Raw genomic sequence first — 19625 nt, 5'->3', positions numbered from 1 at the left:
GGTAAAGACAAACAGATGGTGGCACAATGTTACAGGTGACATGGTAGCGATGCATGAAAAGGGCTGTGCATGAAAGGATAGAGAAAATGTTAGTTAGTAAGATCTAATATGGGTCTTAAGAGCTGAGTAAGATTTTGTCCCACAAATTAGGGGGAAAAAAAAGAAGCAAAGGGGAAGAACATTCCAGCTGAAGGCAGAGGCAATGATGAACTTATCTTGCCAAAAGAAAAACTGCTTAATAGGCAAATCCATGGGACAGAAAGCAGATTAGTGGTTGCCAAGAAAAATGACTGCTAATGGCTGTGGGGTTTCTCTTTGGGGTGCTTAAAATGGTCTGGAATTGTATAGTGGTGATGGTTGCACAAATTTGTGAATATACTAAAAATCTGATTTATACTTTCAAAGGATTAATTTGATGGTACGTTAATCATACCTCAATATAAAATAAATTTATAAAACTAATAGCTGTTTAGCTTCAGCAGAATATTGAAAGGTTAAGGAAGAGTCACAAAAGGGAGTGCAAGAAAGGTAAATTTGGGCCAGCTTTGAGAAGCTTAGTAACTTATGCCAGGAAGTTTGCATTTTACTCGTCTGGCTAGGGCCAGGATTAGGGTGATGCAAAATTTAGGGAGCACCAAAAAAATTCAGTAATCAAGATAAATAACATTTTTGTGCATTGTTTTGGCAAATTAAAATTAGTGTATTTCCATTTCTCTAGGAGGTGGGTCAAAAAGGATCTTGTTGTAATTTATGTCATAGAGTGTTCTGCCTACCTAGAGAAATGGAAATAAAAACAAAAATAAACAAATGGGACCTAATGAAACTTAAAAGCTTTTGCATAGCAAAGGAAACCATAAATAAGACGAAAAGACAACCCTCAGAATGGGAGAAAATATTTGCAAACAAAGCAACTGACAAAGGACTAATCTCCAAAATATACAAGCAGCTCATGCAGCTCAATATCAAAAAAACAAAGAGCCCAATCCAAAAATGGGCAGAAGACCTAAATAGACATTTCCCCAAAGAAGATATACAGATTGCCAACAAACACATGAAAGGATGTTCAACATCACTAATCATTAGAGAAATGCAAATCAAAACCACAATGAGGTATTACCTCACACTGGTCAGAATGGCCATCATCAAAAAATCTACAAAGAATAAATCCTGGAGAGGGTGTGGAGAAAAGGGAACCCTCTTGCACTGTTGGTGGGAATGTAAATAGATACAGCCACTATGGAGAACAGTATGGAGGTTCCTTAAAAAACTAAAAATAGAACTACCATACGACCCAGCAATCCCACTACTGGGCATATACCCTGAGAAAACCATAATTCAAAAAGACACATGCACCCCAATGTTCATTGCAGCACTATTTACAGTAGCCAGGACATGGAAGCAACCTAAATGCCCATCGACAGATGAATGGATAAAGAAGATGTGGCACATATATACAATGGAATATTACTCAGCCATAAAAAGAAACGAAATTGAGTTATTTGTAGTTAGGTAGATGGACCTAGAATCTGTCATACAGAGTGAAGTAAGTCAGAAAGAGAAAAACAAATACTGTATGCTAACACATATATATGGAATCTAAAAAAAAAAAATGTTTCTGAAGAACCTAGGGGCAGGACAGGAATAAAGACTCAGACGTAGAGAATGGACCTGAGGACACGGGGAGGGGGAAGGGTAAGCTGAGACAAAGAGAGAGAGTGGCATGGACTTATATATACTAACAAGTGTAAGATAGATAGCTAGTGGGAAGCAGCCGCATAGCACAGGGAGATCAGCTCGGTGCTTTGTGACCACCTAGAGGGGTGGGATAGGGAGGGTGGGAGGGAGGGAGACGCAAGAGGGAGGGGATATGGGGATATATGTATATGTATAGCTGATTCACTTTGTCATACAGCAGAAACTAACACACCATTGTAAAGCAATTATACTCCAATAAAGATGTTAAAAAGAAATTAGTGTAAAAATCCATGGTAAACAAAATATCAAAATTTAAAATGGAAAGAGGATGACTGGCAATGGGAAATTAAAGCTTTTGGTGGAGACGTGATTGATCAGATTAAAGCTTTGGAGAGAGAACTTCTGGTGATAACAGCGAGTGGATTTAGAGGGAAAAGCCGGGGGGCAGAGCCATGCTCAGCTGGCTATTGGAAAGTCCCAGTAAGAGATGAGGTGCCCTCGTGAGCAGGCTCTGTGCCACCCGCCTCCTGCCCTGCCTGGCGGATGCGCCTTCCCGCCTTCTCCACGGTGTTGCTGACCATCTGAAGAAGGCATCATGTCTCTGTATCCTTGTTCCTGTGGCAGGACACTTTGTACTAACGCAAAAACATTTGTTGAATAAATGAATAATGAATGAATGCATGGATGAAAAGTTGATTACCATTTACAGTGTGTGTGTGTGTGTGTGTGTGTGTGTGTTGGGGGTGATGGGGGTTGGCTATGCAGAGTGACCAGTTGAACGTGACTATCAAATGGACAGCTAGATAAAATAGATGGTTAGCGGTACCATGGTGGTGTAATTAAGAGGAAATTTAGGTCAGCATCTGATGAATTTTCTGTCACAGTATATGGCCCAAGACAATGGCTTTTGATGGAAAAGATCGTGGCCCAAGAATTTAAAAACAGTCAAGTTGTCATTGATGCATGTACGGATGCAAAGAACATATTCAGAGAGGTTACAGAGCAGAGAGAGCACTGGTGATCTCTCCTTAACCAGAAAGGTACTTGAAGATGTGTTCCAGTCAATCAGGACCTTATAGCAACTGTAAGCTCAACAGTGGGAAATTCACAGACCATACAAATATGCAACGAACCTTTCCCTCCCTCCACAAAAACCTGTAAAAATACAGAAAAGAGAGGGGGAAAAGTCTGTTAAAAACTAAATGTAAATGTTAAAGAGATTTATTAATGTAAAAATAATAGTAATAAATGATAATAGACTATATTTGAAATAATTGCATTAATAAAGACTGAAAATTCAAGCTGTAGCAAGGAGAAATAAAAATGTCTTAAATGTATTTGGTTGAAGTATTCAAAAGATAGTATTTCATTTTTATATCTAGTAATTAGAAAAAAAAAGGGGTTAAGCTACTTTTACAAAATGCAAGGTTAAATGTCAGCAAAATGAAAACAAAGTATATAGCTTTCAAAATTGTAGGAAAGACCAAAACGAAGGAACAAAAAAGAATAGTCCATATATCAAAAGAACAAAGATAAAGAATTCTCTAGAAGCAAAACCAAAACCAAAAACAACAAAAAAATTAAAAAACCAAACCAGATGGCTTAGAATCAAATGATAGAATTTTTAATACTTGTTTTAAGAAAAATGTAAATGGGTTAAACATCTCAAAGAAGCAAAGAAACAAAAGGAAATCACTCATACTGAGTCAATAACAATAACCGCTGAGAGGAATAAGCATATGAAATATACCGAAAACTGATACCAAAAAATAAAATATCAGATGGTAAGTAAATAAAAAGAAAGCAAGAAAGCAACAATTAACATCAGGCAAAAAATAATGCAGGATAAAAAATGGCAGTCATTGGACTGAAGTAATTGTGTTATGTTGACAGAGTGTCCAAATCATTATGTACATGTAATTTTCATGAACATTAATGACTGAACACTTCACATTAAGACACATAAAGAAAAAAAAAACACTGAATAATAAAAGGAAACATTTATAAAAACATGGAACTGGAGAGATTTTTAACATTTCCCTTAATATTTGACTAATTAATGTGGCAAAACAATAAGCATTTAAGATATACAAAATCTGAGTAGTACAAATAATAAAGTAGAACTAAAAGATCTATATTGAACTTTTACCATCTCGAGAATTCATCTTATTTTCCAGTGTCTTCAGAACATTTAAAAATTCTTAGTCCAGAAGAAAATCTTAGTAAATTCCAAAGCAGAAAATGTACAGGCCACAGTTGTAGCACGGTGAAACGAAAATGGAAATTTATTGATTAATTTACTTATTGAAGCATAATTGACATACAACATTATATTAGTTTCAAGTGCACAGCATAATGATTTGACATTTGTATATATGGTTGCTACAATAAGTCTAGTTATCGTGTCATTATACAAAGTTACAAAAATATTACTTTCTTGTGATGAGAATTTTTTTTAATAAATTTATTTATTTATCTATTTATTTTTGGCTGTGTTGGGTCTTCACTGCTGTGCCTGGGCTTTCTCTAGCTGCAGCGAGTGGGGGCTACTCTTTGTTGCGGTGCACGGGCTTCTCACTGTGGTGGCTTCTCTTGTTGCAGAGCACGGGCTCTAGGTGTGCGGGCTCATTAGTTGTGGCTCGTAGGCTCAGTAGTTGTGGTGCGCAGGCTCAGTAGTTGTAGCTCATAGGCTCTAGGGAGCAGGTTCAGTAGTTGCGGCATGTGGGCTCAGTAGTTGTAGCTTGTGAGCTTCAGGTGTTGTGGCACGTGGGCTCTAGAGTGCAGGCTCAGTAGTTGCGGCATGTGGGCTCAGTAGTTGTGGCTCATGGGCTCTAGAGCACAGGCTGAGTAGTTGTGGCACACAGGCTTGGTAGTTGTGGCTGGTGGGCTCAGTAGTTGCAGCACTCAGGCTCAGCAGTTGTGACACGTGGGCTCAGTATTTGTGGCATGCAGGCTCAGTAGTTGTGGCTCATGGGCTCAGTAGTTGTGGTTCGTGGGCTCAGTAGTTGTGGCACACGGGCTTCATTGCTCTGCTGCATGTGGGCTCTTCCTGGACCAGGGCTTGAACCCATGTCCCCTGCATTGGCAGGTGGATTCCTAACCCCTGCACAACCAGGGAAGCCAGAACGTTTAATACTTACCCTCTGAGCAACTTTCAAATATTATATGTACAACAATATTATTGACCATGGTCACCACACTGTACGTTACATTCCCATGTATTTTATATCTGGAAGTTTGTGTCTTTTGATCTCCTTCACACATTTCACCCATCCCCCAACCCCACCCTCACCCTTGGCCAGCAACCACCAGTCTGTTCTCTGTATCTATGTGTTTAGTTTAGTTTTGTTTGTTTTGTTTTTTAGATTCCACATATAAGTGAAATCATACAGTATTTATCTTTCTCTGTCTGACTTATTTAACTTAGCATAATACCTTCAAGGTCCATCCACGTTGCTGTAAAATGGCAAGATTTCATTCTTCTTTTATGGCTGACTAGTATTCCATTGTATATGTACATATATATCACATCTTTTTTATCCACTCATCTTTTGATGGGCATTTAGGTTGTTTCCATATCTTGGCAATTGTAAATAATGCTGCAGTGAACATAAGGGGTGCATGTATCTTTTTGAACTAGTGTTTTCCTTTTCTTTGGAAATACAGCCAGGAGTGGAATTGCTGGGTCGTATGGTAGTTTTATTTTTAATTTTTTGAAGAAGCTCTATACTGTTTTCTATAGGGGCAGCAATCAATTTACATTCCCACAAACAATGCAGGAGGGTTCCCTTTTCTCCACATCATCGTGGACACTTGTTATTTCTTGTTCTTTTGATAATGGCCGTTCTGTTAGGTGAGAAGTAATATCTCATCATGGTTTTGACTTGCATTTCCCTGATGATTAGTGATGTTGAGCATCTTTTCATATGCTGGCTGGCCGTATTTATGTCTTCTTTGAAAAAGAAATTTATTTTTTTAAAGATTTAACTATGACAAAAACAGTCAGCTAGAGTTTTTTTAAAAAAAGAATTCTGCTAAGCAATTCTTGGATTGTGAGGAAATTAAAATGAAGGAGACTTTTTAGAAATCACCAAAGAAAAAACTGTATACAAAAGCTTATAGCATGGGCTTCCCTAGTGGCACAGTGGTTAAGAATCCACCTGCCATTCCAGGGGACACGGGTTCGAGCCCTGGTCTGGGAAGATCCCACATGCCACGGAGCAACGAAGCCCGTGAGCCACAACTACTGAGGCTGCACTCTAGAGCCCAGGAGCCACAACTACTGAGCCCATGTGCCACAACTACTGAAGCCCTCTTGCCTATAGCCCGTGCTCCGCAAAAAGAGAAGCCACCGCAATGAGAAGCCCGCGCACCACAACGAAGAGTAGCCCCGGCTCACCGCAACTAGAGAAAGTCTGTGTGAAGCAAAGAAAACCCAACGCAGCCAAAAATAAATAAATAAAATAAATTAAAAAAAAATTAAGCTTATAGCATGTAGCCAAAACTAAAATCAGAAGAAAATATATCATTTAAATTATTTCATTATTAATTTATAAAGAATAAAAATAAATGAACTAAGCATTCAATCCAAGATACTATTTTTATAAAAGCAAAGGAAAGTGGGAGAGAAGGGATAATAAGGATAAAAGCAGAAATAAAAATTAGGAAAAGGCATAATGGTAGATTTAATCAATCAACCCCAAAGGTCTCACTTCAAAGAGTGATTAAAATAGCCAACTGTTTGGCACAGAAAATCAAGAAAAAGAGAAAGAAAATCATATGAACTTTAAGGATAAAAATTATCAAATACCACAGATTGAGAGCAGATAAAAGTTCTGGGAACATAAAATATATAAATGACTGATGAATGTAAAAAAAAAACTGGTACAATGGATAACATTTCTAGGAAAATTGGCTTACATAGAAGAAAAAACACAGAATAGACTAGTAAACCAAAAAGGATCAAAAATAAATTGCTTAATAACGTCCTCTTCTTCAAACATTTAGGCTCAATTTTATAGACAGGTTTTAATTTGAAGAAAAGATGATTCCTACAACCTTTAGTTCATTCCCAAACATAGAAATAGAAAGAAAATTCTCTATTACTTTTATTAAGGTATTGTAACCCTGATGTCAAAATATGATAAAAGCAGCTTGAGAGAGAGAGACAGAGAAAGAGAGAGAGAGAGAGAGAATTATCATTTATGAACACTGATATAGAAATTCATCATTTAAAAAGGAAATTATATCAGGACCTACTTACCCATTATGCACAGCAGATACAGTGCCTAGGGCCCACCAGACCTTTAAGAGACCATGAAAGTGTTTTTATTTCTTTTAAAATCAGAAGGAAAAACAACTTTTTAGTTCAAATAAAATGTTCAATACATAACATTAACATATTTACCTCTATACTGACACAGTTCTAAAATTACATGTATATTTATATCGTATATCATGGAGGAAGGGGCCGTCAAAGGCAAAGGCAGAAGCTACTGAGGGCTATGAAGGTCACAGTGGGCCTTGCTTGCTTCAATGATGGCTCGATGACAATAGCTGATCTGGGCTTAGCGGAACCGTGCCAGGGAAATTTCTCTGTAATGTATCAGCGTGAGAATAAGAGTATCTGTGTTGAGATTCATTTTCTCATTCACTGATTTCCTATTTTCCCCACATATCTCATAGTGTCTTTGAAGGCTGACAACTTATTATTCTTTGTAAGAAGAGACACACACACACAAGGGTTTTAATACAGAGCCACTAAGCGTCTGCTTGGTTCCCGAACAAGCCTGCAGTGTGAGGTGCAGGTGGGCTTGCCCCAGAGCCAGTGTGACACCTGGGCCGGGGGGTGGAGGCAAAGCCAGGCCTGGGAGCTGGGCCCTGGGCCCAGCTTCCGAACCACTACAGGGGACGCGTCACTGTCTCTCGTTCCTTCCACTCCATCCCTCCACTGTCATTCAGCAAGAATCCCTTTCACCTAGAAGATTATAGAATTAAGTCTGCAAAGCATTGAGGGAAGCACTCGCTCTCACGATTCTAAAGCAAATAGAAAATACAGTGGAAGAGATAAAGTTTTAAAGGGACAGGTGTTTTCCCCTTAATGAATAGTAACATTAACCTCTTTCAGCCTCAGACCCACAATTAACAATTCACCCAGCCTCAGATCACTGCTTTTTTGTGATATGTATAAACTCAGAAGATTTTCTCTTTCTCCCTCCCAAAAGTCCTTATGTACCTCACGTTCGTTGCCTGTGAAATTGTCGAAACTCTCCCAGGAGAGAAGAATTGCCACTAAAGGAGCAAAGAGGATGGGTCTTAGGTCCATCGTGGGGGGATGATGGCATTGAAGCTAGTTTTTAAAAGATGAGCAAGAATTAACACAACGTTGAAATTCAACTATACTTCAATTAAGAAAAAAAAAGATGAATAAGAGGTGGTTCAGTATTTAGGTCTTTATCTAAACCCAGCAGATGAAGAAGGTATGTGTGTACAACAAATAGAAACTAAGGTCCTAGAAAATGTGTCCTATAGTCAGAGTAGTAATAATAATACTTAATTTTTCAAGGTTGTCTTAAAGATTAGAAAAAGTGTGCTATGAGCCCTTAGCAGAGGGCCTAGCATATAACAGGTGCTCAAGAAACAAAAAGTATTACCAATGTCAGTAACATTGGCATCAGACAGAAGAAAGTCTGTTGAACCAAAATCTCTTTCACGCAATTGCTCCCCAGTTTACAAATTGATCTTATGTAAAAACCTTGTACATATTTATCTCATTTTCAAACTCTGGAGGCCAGTATTTCTATACCTGCTTTTAAAACCTAGTAAACTAAGATTTGGGAAATTTAGGTCACTTGTCCAAAACCACACAGGCCCTTTTATTCCAAATCCTGTGGGTTCTTGCGTATAACAAGTCAGCTGTCATAATTTCACAGACCAATTAGCACACATTAGACATTGCTTCTGTATTTGTTGGAACCGTCACACAATCCCACTGTCTGCCACTTTCAATTGATTAGTTGAAGAGATTTGGTAATGCCTCCTTTTGAATACCTTGTATTTCCTTTTTCCACAAAGAGGTAATTCCATTTTTAGCCGTCAACACAGTATTGAACCATTGGCTAAAGTGGTAGATTCTAGATAAGTGTTATTTTAGAGTTTACAATGCAATAGAATGAGGGGTAATTTTAAAATTCTCTTCTCTATGTGTTGTTTCTAAAATAAAGTTGATACACCTCCAGCACTTTATACGTGTGCACTTCATATAATGTTCCTAGTAGATAAAGAATCTTCCTCTGTATTCCCTGGACTTAACCACTTCACGTTTGCAAGTGTCAGACACACTGGCATTCTCAGTAGTTTTCATTGATTGCAATGAAAAGCACTTACTTCATTTCCCATTATTGCTTTCTTCTTCATCTTCATTGCATTGTGGTGGTGATTGTCAATTTTCCAACAGTGCTAAAAATATTACTGGTTCATGCAATGACTTTCTGAGTTTAAGTGAAGGTCCTGACTGAGCCTGTGTGCTAGAGATGAAGACTTGAGGCATTACACTTGGAGAAAAGGTAACCGGCAGCTAAAAGCAAATTGCTGAATTATGCTATGTTGCCTGTTCAATTACTGGAAACGGCAGCAAAACTAGCGCAAGACCTCAGAATAATGGCAGCATCAACCCAGGGCAAGTGTAGAATCAGATCTATCAGAGTCAACCCGCCCAGTTAGTTAAGAACAATTTACTTCTTTTAGCAAAAGGAAAATACTTCTTTTTTCAATGCTGGGGAAACAAGGAGCTTTATGCAAAGAGAGCTGAGAGCAGGAAAAGGCTGAGTGGACCTTGGAGCAGCTGCTCAAATTCAATGAACTGAAGGAAAAATCAGGGCAATCAAATCAAAACAGCCACAAAGCTAAGGTAGTTACACAGCCAGTGGCCATGCTGAGGAAGCAATAAGATGATGCCTGCCCCGGGGCAACAGTTGTCCCCCGAAGTGGCGCTTTCTGATTCTGTGCTGCCAGCTGTGCTGCTTGGACCCATGGTCCAGATGTCCGGGGCCTGAGTCCAGATGCACGGAGCTGGTCCTGTGACCTAAAGAAGAAGATGCATCCTAGTGATGTCTATTAAAATGTGCTCACAGTGAAGGTCCTTGGCTCTAGAAGCCCCAGGAGGCCCTGCGTCTGGATTTTCTCATTTGATTTGAGCTGTGATTTCAGTAAATCCCACAACCTGCCGCAGGGGCCTGAAGCCATTCAGCCTGGTTCTGTTTTCTTGATCTGTAGGAAACAGAAGATAAAAACAGACACCTCAAAAGGTTGCTTCTCTCTCCTCTCCTGTTTCCTAAGGGGGGGGGGTGGGTGCTGTCAGCTGAGCTCCAATGGTTGATTGGTCCTTGTCTGGATGGAGCTCTCCCAGTTCTGTCAGAGAAATGCCTTGAACAGGCCCTGGAAACACGAGCTGTGTGTGCTGGAGTGGGTCTAGGTGCCCGATCAGAGGATGGAACCCCTAAACATCCCCTGGCTGTGCCGGTGACACTCTGGAGGGACAGCTAGGTCCTCAGAACTAGTTAATTTTCCCGTTAGATGCTGGCCACGCCCTCTCATGTTTCCAAATATGTATCACGTTCTCCTTTTACTTTGACTTGTTTCTCTTCTGGATCATTTAAGGGAGACGGTTCTGTCCCCCTTCCCTTCCCCTAAGAACTGTTCGGGTTCTTTTCTAAAGTGGTTGTGCAGCTAACATGCATTTAGCCACTGCCTGACACTATAAATTACTCAGTTTCATGTGCCTGCCAGCAAGAAACACAAACAGGCCGGCCTCCTGTAGCTTGCTGTGTTTTCTCAAGCCTCCCTGGGATTCAAGCCTACACTGTATGCTTTCATGCATTATTTTACTGGCACACCAGGATTTTTCCACATGGTTCAAAATCACATACTTTCAGCTTCGAGTGAGAATTCACTGATGTCCCACAAACCAAAACCTTGTTAAAGGCAACTTTTACTCTCTTGTGAAATACTTATAATTTTTTTTAAAACCTTGTTGGCTTTAAAAAAAGTGACTTTCAATTTGTCTTATATAAATTTTTGTTCCAGAAATGCCATAAACTGCAGTTCGGCTAACTCTTTCTGTAAAGGGCTAAATAATAAATATTTTTGCCATTGTGGGTCATTGGGTCTCTGTTTCAACTTCTCAACTCAGCTGTTGTAGCTTAAAAGGAGCCACATAAATGAATGGGCATGATTATGTTCCAATAATCCTTATTTATGGACACTGAAATTTGAGTTTTTTATTATTTTTACGTGTCATGGAATATTATTCTTCTTTTGATTTTTTACCAACCATTAAAAAAATACAAAAACCATTCTTAGTTTGTAGGCCTTACATAAGCGGGCAGCAGCGGGCCAATTTTGGTCCATGAGCGGTAGTTTGCTGACCTCTGCTACTAATACATTTCTTTCAATTAGAGACAGTGTGTGCTATACAGAGGCATCAGTGAAACAACATTGTAGCTCTACGGAGACTGTTTATTTCCCATGGAAAAGCTGTAAGAACACCAAGTAAAACCCTGAGGACTAACAGCAAAATATCAAGAAACTACACTTAATCATTTCAACCTCTTGAGCTATGTGAATGTCTAGTGCCCACTGCTTGAATTAATCATTAAGCAACATTTACTGATTATAACCAGAGATTAATATCATGAAGAGGTTTTGGAATTAAACTTTCTGAAGTTAAGTATAGCCCTGATAATTCGGTAAGGAGGTGAAATTTTCCCTATGGATACATCAGCTACTTCTCCCTTCCTGCATCCCCACGTCCAGTGGTTTTGATTTTAAGGGAAATGATTCTTCCTTTTACTGATAACATCTTCCTTCTGACTTAGCCGTGTAATGAAGCCATCACGGAAAAGGAGCAGCTCTATATAAGACTGATAGTTTGATTACAGCATGACTAGCCTAATGGTCCCTGCAAAAAATAATATGCATTTCATTTTCAGCTGGTCTCACAGTTAATGGTCATCAGGCATATTTCTAGATTCCAGGGGATAACAATTTTGAAAATATTTCCAGACTGCCATAGTATGGTTCAAGATAATGGTATCTAAAGACAATTCCATACTGAAGTCTACAAGCACAATTCATGATTGTTATTATTATATTATAAACAATGAGACTGTTTGGAGAAAACGAGGCAGTATTTTTCTGAGTGCAATTCATTTAACTTCATGTAATTCAACACAACATTCATCTTTGCTTTCTTCCCGAAAATCAAATAAATTGGTATTTGACCCTGAGCTAAGCGAGGTTGGGTACACATTTCCTATCAACAGTCATTACTGTTGGGTGTTGTGTGGCAATCCCCAGAGGCTGTGTGTCTCTGGTACGGATCCCTTGTTTTTAACATTGGAATAAATGCTATACTTTTGTCCCGTCCCATTTTCTCTACTTTAAGGTTGTCAGTTACTTTTGAAGCTCATAGGTTTTATATTTTCCTTAAAACTCAAATCTTTATTCTATTATCTATTATTCCTTTACTCCAAAAATTCAACAGCATTCACTTAAATAAGAACAAAGTTCAAACATCTCAGCCAGATGCTCAATGTCTCCATAATTTGATGACCCCAGTTACCTGCCTTTGACCTTCACCACATTCCTTCTCTCCATCCTTTCACCCTGGCTGCATCCGTGCCTCTGACCATCGATGGACGCGGGACTGCCCACAGCGCCAGCCCCCTACACAGCTGCCCGGCAATGCGTCATCATCTTTCAACTCCTAAGTCGAAAATCAGCTCTTCCAAGAATTTGTCTTAAAAACTCAAAGGTGAGCTCTCCTTACCTTAGATAGTCATGGTTATTCACAGATTGCCTTGGAGTTACAAACACACACATATACACACACGTGTGAGTATACATCCCCCTTTTCTTCTAGGCTATAAGCCCATGGAGAATAGGTGTCTTTGCATGTTTCAGAGCATCTGGCATGGTACGTAGCATACGTAAGAACAAAGGGCCATGACTTCTAGAGCTTTGGAAGGATCATCATTTGAGAATCCACCATCATCATTGCCAAGATTGAGGTCTTCGTTTAAGACCATGTGTTATCAGAGGCTGCTGAGGAGAGAAGTACACATTACCTTGTAAGTAGCTTTAATTAAACCAAGAACCTTCTGCTGGGGGGAGGTGGGTGGTGGGTGGTGGGTAGAAAATGAAACAAAAAAAAAATTCCCAAACCCTGTAATTGCAAAACTTCCAGTTACTTTGTATCGGAGCTAGAGACTGGAAATCTCTTTTGCTCCAGACTTTTTTAGATCAAAGAGCGCTGTCTTTTTTTTTTTTTTTTTTTTTTTTTTTTTTTTAATTTTTGGTGTGGAGCGGGTCGTGCTGCTTTGTTTTGTTTTGGCCAAGGTAAGGGAAAGCCGACAGCTGAAATGGAGATTGCACTGCTTTTGTGGCTCTGAGGAGAAAAACATTTTCTTCAGAGGGAAAAGAATGGCATCAGAGAGAAACTGTTTCCAGGGAGCTGCGTCTCAGAGGATGGAAAGATGGACGGTAGGTGAGCACATTCTGGTCCGCATCCCTCACAGAACTAGGTGACTCCGACACCCCGAGACCGGCAGCTTCGGGGAACTGGAGAGACTGGGCCTTGGTGTGTGCAATGGTGTCCTCACCACGAGCACAGTCAGCAATGCCTGTGGGTCTCCAGGACAATTCATGGCCAAAGATGATGGACGCGTGGGCGCTGGGGCCAGAGAACCAGCTGGAAGCCGCTGACCCAGAGCTGCAGCCGTCGGACCAGGGCTGTTTTCCTGCCAGCCTCCTTCTGGAGACGCTGACGACTGACTGTTGGACCCTCTGAAGAGGCTGACGTTGTGCCATCATGAGAGAGGATGCTGGGATCTTAAAATTGATGGGACTTCATTTTGTAGACAGAGGTCAAAACATACAGCTATTTAGTAAATTTAATAAAATCTTGTCAATTTTAATTTGACTTCTGGGTGATCAGAATTGTCATTCTGGGGTAATCATCTCGTCTCAGAAGCTCTCCACCCCACACCCTAACATAGGCATTGAGACATCCAGTAGCCCACTGTTTTACATCCAAACAGAAATATGCAGACCCATTCAAGAACACGAACTCAGGCAAATTTGACATTTTAAGGGTAAAGGGCAGGGCTTCCCTGGTGGCGCAGTGGTTAAGAATCCGCCTGCCAATGCAGGGGACACGGGTTTGAGCCCGGGTCCGGGAAGATCCCACATGCCGCGGAGCAACTAAGCCCATGCACCACAACTACTGATCCTGAGCTCTAGAGCCCTCGAGCCACAACTACTGAGCCCGAGTGCCACAACTACTGAGCCCACGTGCAACAACTACTGAAGCCCGAGCGCCTAGAGCCCGTGCTCTGCAGCAAGAGAAGCCACAGCAATTAGAAGCTGCACACTGCAACGAAGAGTAGCCCCCGTTCACTGCAACTAGAGAAAGCCGGCGTGCAGCAACGAAGACCCAACACAACCAAAAATAAATAATAAATAAATAAATTAAAAAATAAAATAAAATAAAATTCAGGTCACATTACAGACATCAGAATTTCAACTCAATTTCAATATGTTTTAAAATTTTTATTTAATATTGGAGTAGAGTTGCTTTACAATGTTGTGTTAGTTTCAGGTGTACAGCAAAGTGATTCTGTTCATATACATATACATATGAATGTATATACATATACATTCTGTTATACATATACATACATATACAGTATACGTATCTATTCCTTCTTAGACGCTTTTCCCACATAGGTTATTACAGAGTACCGAGTAGAGTTCCCTGTGCTGTGCAGTATGTCTTTGTTTATTAACTATTTTATATATAGCAGTGTGTATATGTTAAACCCAAACTCCTCATTTATCCCTCCCCACCACCTTTCCCCTTTGGTAACCGTAAGTTTGTTTTCTATGTCTGTGAGTCTGTTTCTGTTTAGTAAATAAGTTCATTTGTATCATTGTTTTTTAGATTTCAATTGAAATTGATTGCAATTTCAATATTTTAAAATTATGCATGTATTATATATTTATATTCACACACAGATGCTCACACATATATATTTATCAATACATATGTATATTGACATACACACACATTTAAGAAACAATGCAAACTCCCAAGGATCCTAAATACCTTTTCATTTCCATCCTCTATCAGCCAGACCTATTTGTATATTCCAATATGCTTTTGATTTTAATTTTATTAACATCAGTATAGGCTGTGTGTATGTCTTTCCTCTAATCTTCTTTTCATGTTTTTATTTTAACCATGTGGCTTAGGGAAATCATGCCTATTTCTTTTCTTTTTGACAGAATATTCTCACACTATAAGTATTCTCCGCACATTTTAAGAACATATCTTTAATCCAGTTCCATTTATGGATTCTCGCTGGCTATTTTTAAAAAGACCGTTTTGAGGGGATGGCAGAAAGGAAGCGTAAGAACAAGCTGATTTTTATGAATTTTTGATCTTTTTTTTCTATATGTTGGAAATAGCACTTTTGCTTTAAGAGATAGGGAAGAAGAGAGGAACCTCCGTATATTCCCTAACGGGCTGCTTAATAAGGAGTTTTGCCAGCAAGGGGAAGAGTAGCGTTAGGACTGCAGTGGGGGACCTGGGGGGTCTGCCTGCCCTGGGGGGGCCTCCTTGTACAGCTCGTTGATCAGGTCAGGACAGCCGTATCCCTTCCTCTTCTTTCCTTGGCCAGATACTTCCGGATGAGTCATTAAGTAAACAGGATTCGCTGATGGGGTGTTGGTTCCACCATTTTCCAAACACTGAGGTGGACAGCAGGTTGTGGCGATCATTTTTGTCCCCTAATTTCAAGCTCCCTTTAGAAATGCTGTCCTTATGGGGAGCGCTGGGGTATGGAGAGAGACGCCAGCACAGCCCTTGACGTTCCCCCTCTCGGAAGCTGAGTCAGGGTGGCTCAGGGAGACTTGACAGCCTGCATTCTCCAGTCTCCTGGTGACGCTCCTACAGCGCCCTGGGCCTCAGCCCGGGCTGCAAAGCTCCGCAGCCAGCTGTGGTGGGGGTCCCACGCATCAGTGAGGGCACAGTCAAGACTGATGCTGGAACAGAGATGGGGAGGATAAGCCTTTCCCCAACATCTAGCTCCATGTTGGTCCACGGCTTCTAAGTAGAACCGTGCATGCAGGCAAAGGCATTCACAGAGGAACTGACCTATGATTGGAATTTGGATTTAGACATAGGAGTAAATAGAAAAATTTGTTAGAGGGAAGAGTTTATGGTGGAAAAGCTGGGAGAAGGCCTTGTTGGTTTCGAGGCGAAATGGTAAAGGGAAAATTGTGGTCGTGCATCATCTCCTTAACAGCAAGATAGAGTAAATCACTTGATTGGGAGGATAAAGAAATGTTTGTAGTAAATGGAGGAACGTGTGAATTAAGCCCTGAAAGCTGTAATTGATGGGGAAAGAGAAGATCTTCTCCATACTTAGCAATGTATTTTATTCAGAGTGACTGCACCAGGTAATGAAAGATTAGCCATGAGTGACACTGGAGACCAATGTGAAGCACTGCTTTGCCACCTCTGCCAGACATTGGTTCAAATAGCTCGAGTGGCCGTTCTGGAGATTAGGGTTTCATGTTTCTCTGTAAACCCACAGGGTGATTGCTGTGCTGTGAGAAATCCCACACACTCATAACTAGATCCCCAAGTGAGTTCCATGCTTCTGACAGATGCCAGATTTTTCACTTCCTCATGTCCACAGATTCATGTTTGATGAAGAAAGAGGTTCTCAACAAGCCTAGTAAGGACACTTTGTCTGCTCAGTATTATTATTTCCATGGGAAAAAAACTTCTGAGGCTTGATGCATTATTCTAGGATAAAGAGAGAGGAAAAATAATATGTGTAATTTAGATAAACTCTACTCCAAGTAGAAACATAATCCTTTTATTTGTGAAAAGGGAGCATGTGATAGGCATTGATTTCATGGTTTTCCATGGGGTTCAAAATAGAAAAATAAACACATGCACGTGAATTAAGAAAATTATCTGGTGATACTGGTAATGATATTTAATTAGCAGATGAAAATAGATTTTGACCTGCAAATATAAGTTAGAATTCCAGAACATTAGAATTGAAAGAGAACTTGGGGGCCTTTTAACCAGGGAAGTGCGCTGTCACTCAGGGTCACACAGCGAGTAGAGAAATAGCCCAGACTCACTGAAGATGTGATGAGAACCAACTGACCAGAGACAGGTGTACAGGTTAGGAAACAGCAAGCCCTCCTTTCTCATCTTTTTCACTAACTTAAGGGGAGAGATCAGGAAACACTGAGACAGAGGAAGTGAAGTGCTCTGCTCGTTGCAAGATCTGTTACGAGTGCTGCGTGTGGTTTGGTGTGAAAAGAAGCTGAAACTGGTATCTAAGCCAAAATCTTTCATTCTCTCTCTGATGCCAAAAGTTTGGCCTCTGTGCACTGGTGCTGAATCGAATCTCAGAGACAGAGTTCTGGGTGAAGTAGAAAAGAAAAGCTTTATTGCTTTGCCAGGCAGAGGGGGACAGAGCAGGCTTGTGCACTGAAGAACTGTGTGTCCCAACCTGGGGGGATTTGGTGAGGAGTTTTACAGCAGTAGTTCAAGGGTGGGATTGCTGATAAGGATCTGGGGGCACGCAGGACCTGCACTCCTTTAATCTGGTCTCAGGTGGTCTCCTGATGAGCTTCTCTGGTTCTTGAGTCTATCAAGCCATGACCTTCTCTCTGGAATGAAGAATGCTTCATCAAGTAGCTCATCTTCCATTTGCTGGGGGTTTTAGTTCTGTGAAGAGCTCAAAGATATTGTTATGTGTATCCCTTGAGGCGGAACCAGGACCCTGCCCCAAGGCTGCACTATTGTTTCTTTCTTTGTTTTTTTGTTTTTTTTTTTTCATTAGTTCATGTCTTTTATTAACCAATATACAATCACTTGTCTTCTGGTTTGTTGAAACAATAGGTCAGACAACATTTGCCACAATAATGTCTGTCAAAGGGGCTGGCCATAAAAACTCCAGCACCACATTCATTTGAAGGGCACTCCCGTCGAAGGAGACTGATTTTGCCATTCTCATCCACCTTATAGTATTTCAGGACAGCCAGCTTAACCTTCTTTCTCTTATGCTTGTTCTTCTTGGGAGTGGTGTAAGACTTCTTCTTCCTTTTCTTAGCACCACCACGAAGTCTCAACACAAGATGAAGAGTGGACTCCTTTTGAATGTTGTAGTCAGACAAAGTATGTCCATCTTCCAGTTGCTTGCCAGCAAAGATCAGTCTTTGCTGGTCAGGAGGAATTCCTTCCTTGTCCTGGACCTTGGCCTTTACGTTTTCTATTGCATCCGAGGGTTCGACCTCGAGAGTGATGGTCTTCCCCGTCAGGGTCTTCACGAAAATCTGCATATTGGCGGCGGTGCCACCGCAGATGGCGGATCCGAAAAACTGCACTATTGTTTCTTGACTGCTCTTCCCTTGTCTCTGCCTCCCTTCCCTTTCCTGATTAGCAACTGTTTGAAAGGCTTCCATGCCCAGGAGCCCCACAGGGTCCTTCTCAGTTTCATATCCACTTTGTATTTAGAATTAGCAGTTGATTGCGTAACTGCTCGTGGAAGAAGATGGTGGTACCCAAACCTCTCATCCCATTGTCCTCATCAAGAGACAGGTTGGTTTCTCCACCTGCTCCACTCCTCAGCCTCAGACCCCCTCCTCATCGTGTCCTTACACCTGGATGCTCCTCTGGGACTGTTTGGTCAGCCTCCCCGTTGTGTTGGGCTGTTTGCCTTGGGATCAGCCTCTCCACTGGGAGGGAAGCCCAGGCCGCCCCGAAGGACCGTGTGTAGTTAGGTATTCCGGCTGGAGGCCCAGCAAAGGTTCCAGCCAACAGCCAGGTGTGTGAGAAAGCCTTTAAGGTGACACCGACTGCCACCACCAACTGTTTGCAGCTGCATACCGCTCCCTGGACAAGGAATCCCTAGCTGAGCCCAGTTTCCCTGACCAACAATGAGAAATAAGAAGAAGAGATTGCTGTGATTTTAAATGGCTAAGGTTTTGAGGTGGAGTGTTTCCATAGGTAAGGGGAATGCTACTCCTAAAAATGGGGGAGGGTGGTAAAAATAAAGTTATTATTATCATTTAAAGGCAAAATAAACTTGGACTCAATCAGACTTACATTCTATCACAAAGATAAAAATTGATTTCAAAGAAAATGTGAACTAATAGCAAAACCTATAGATAAGAGACTGTATGACAGCGGGGGGCTGCGCGGTGGTCAGCAATATTTTCTAAAGTTAAAATGCTAGGTCATGTAGACTCAAGCACCACCGTGCACACATCTCTGTATTTGCTGAAAAATTAGGCAAGGTGACCTTATTCATCTTTTCCACCTCTAACTCCTGTCATTCTGTCTTTAACGTGTGGGTGTTCGGTTTGCTGAAAAAGCCAGATTTCAGAACAGCTTTCTTTCGGAAATGATGTTTTTAACGTTAAGGGAAAAAAGCTTGCCACATTGTAGAAGTGGCAGTTATAAAATTAGATATAAAATCAACTGAAAATTCATCACAATTGTACTGCAAAAGACACACGGAGGACTGAATTACAAAGTAAAAAGAAAAAAGTGGCCTTTGACTAAATGAGTTAAGCCAGGCTCCTTTCAGGATGATCATGTGTTGGAAATGGCTAAAGAGATTGCAAAATAGGTGAAGAAAACACTATGTGTACAGTGCTAGATTGGGCCAGCATAAAATAAGAGTTGTAGAAAGTCGATCTTGAGGTATAAGGCAGGGGTCAGAGGGCTGGGTTAATTCCTAGCTCTAACATAAAGAACACGCAAAACCGTGATTAGAAAATGCAGAGAAATGGAAACCAGGATGTGTCGAAACCTTTTCGTACTGGTGGAAAGATGCTAA

At 40.7% G+C, this 19625-nt stretch overlaps 1 pseudogene across 1 annotated transcript; it reads right to left on the bottom strand.

Annotated features, from left to right (window-relative positions):
* Nucleotides 1-17592: 17592 nt before the first annotated feature.
* LOC309634692 (ubiquitin-ribosomal protein eS31 fusion protein pseudogene) lies at nt 17593-18261 on the bottom strand (annotated as a pseudogene). The gene has a single exon. The product of its transcript is annotated as a ubiquitin-ribosomal protein eS31 fusion protein pseudogene (transcript).
* Nucleotides 18262-19625: the final 1364 nt, after the last annotated feature.

Source organism: Balaenoptera borealis (assembly GCF_965194805.1).
Source record: "Balaenoptera borealis genome assembly, chromosome: 9".
NCBI lineage: Eukaryota > Metazoa > Chordata > Mammalia > Artiodactyla > Balaenopteridae > Balaenoptera > Balaenoptera borealis.
Note: the sequence above shows the minus strand (reverse complement) of the source record. Positions and strands in the feature narration are given on the sequence as shown.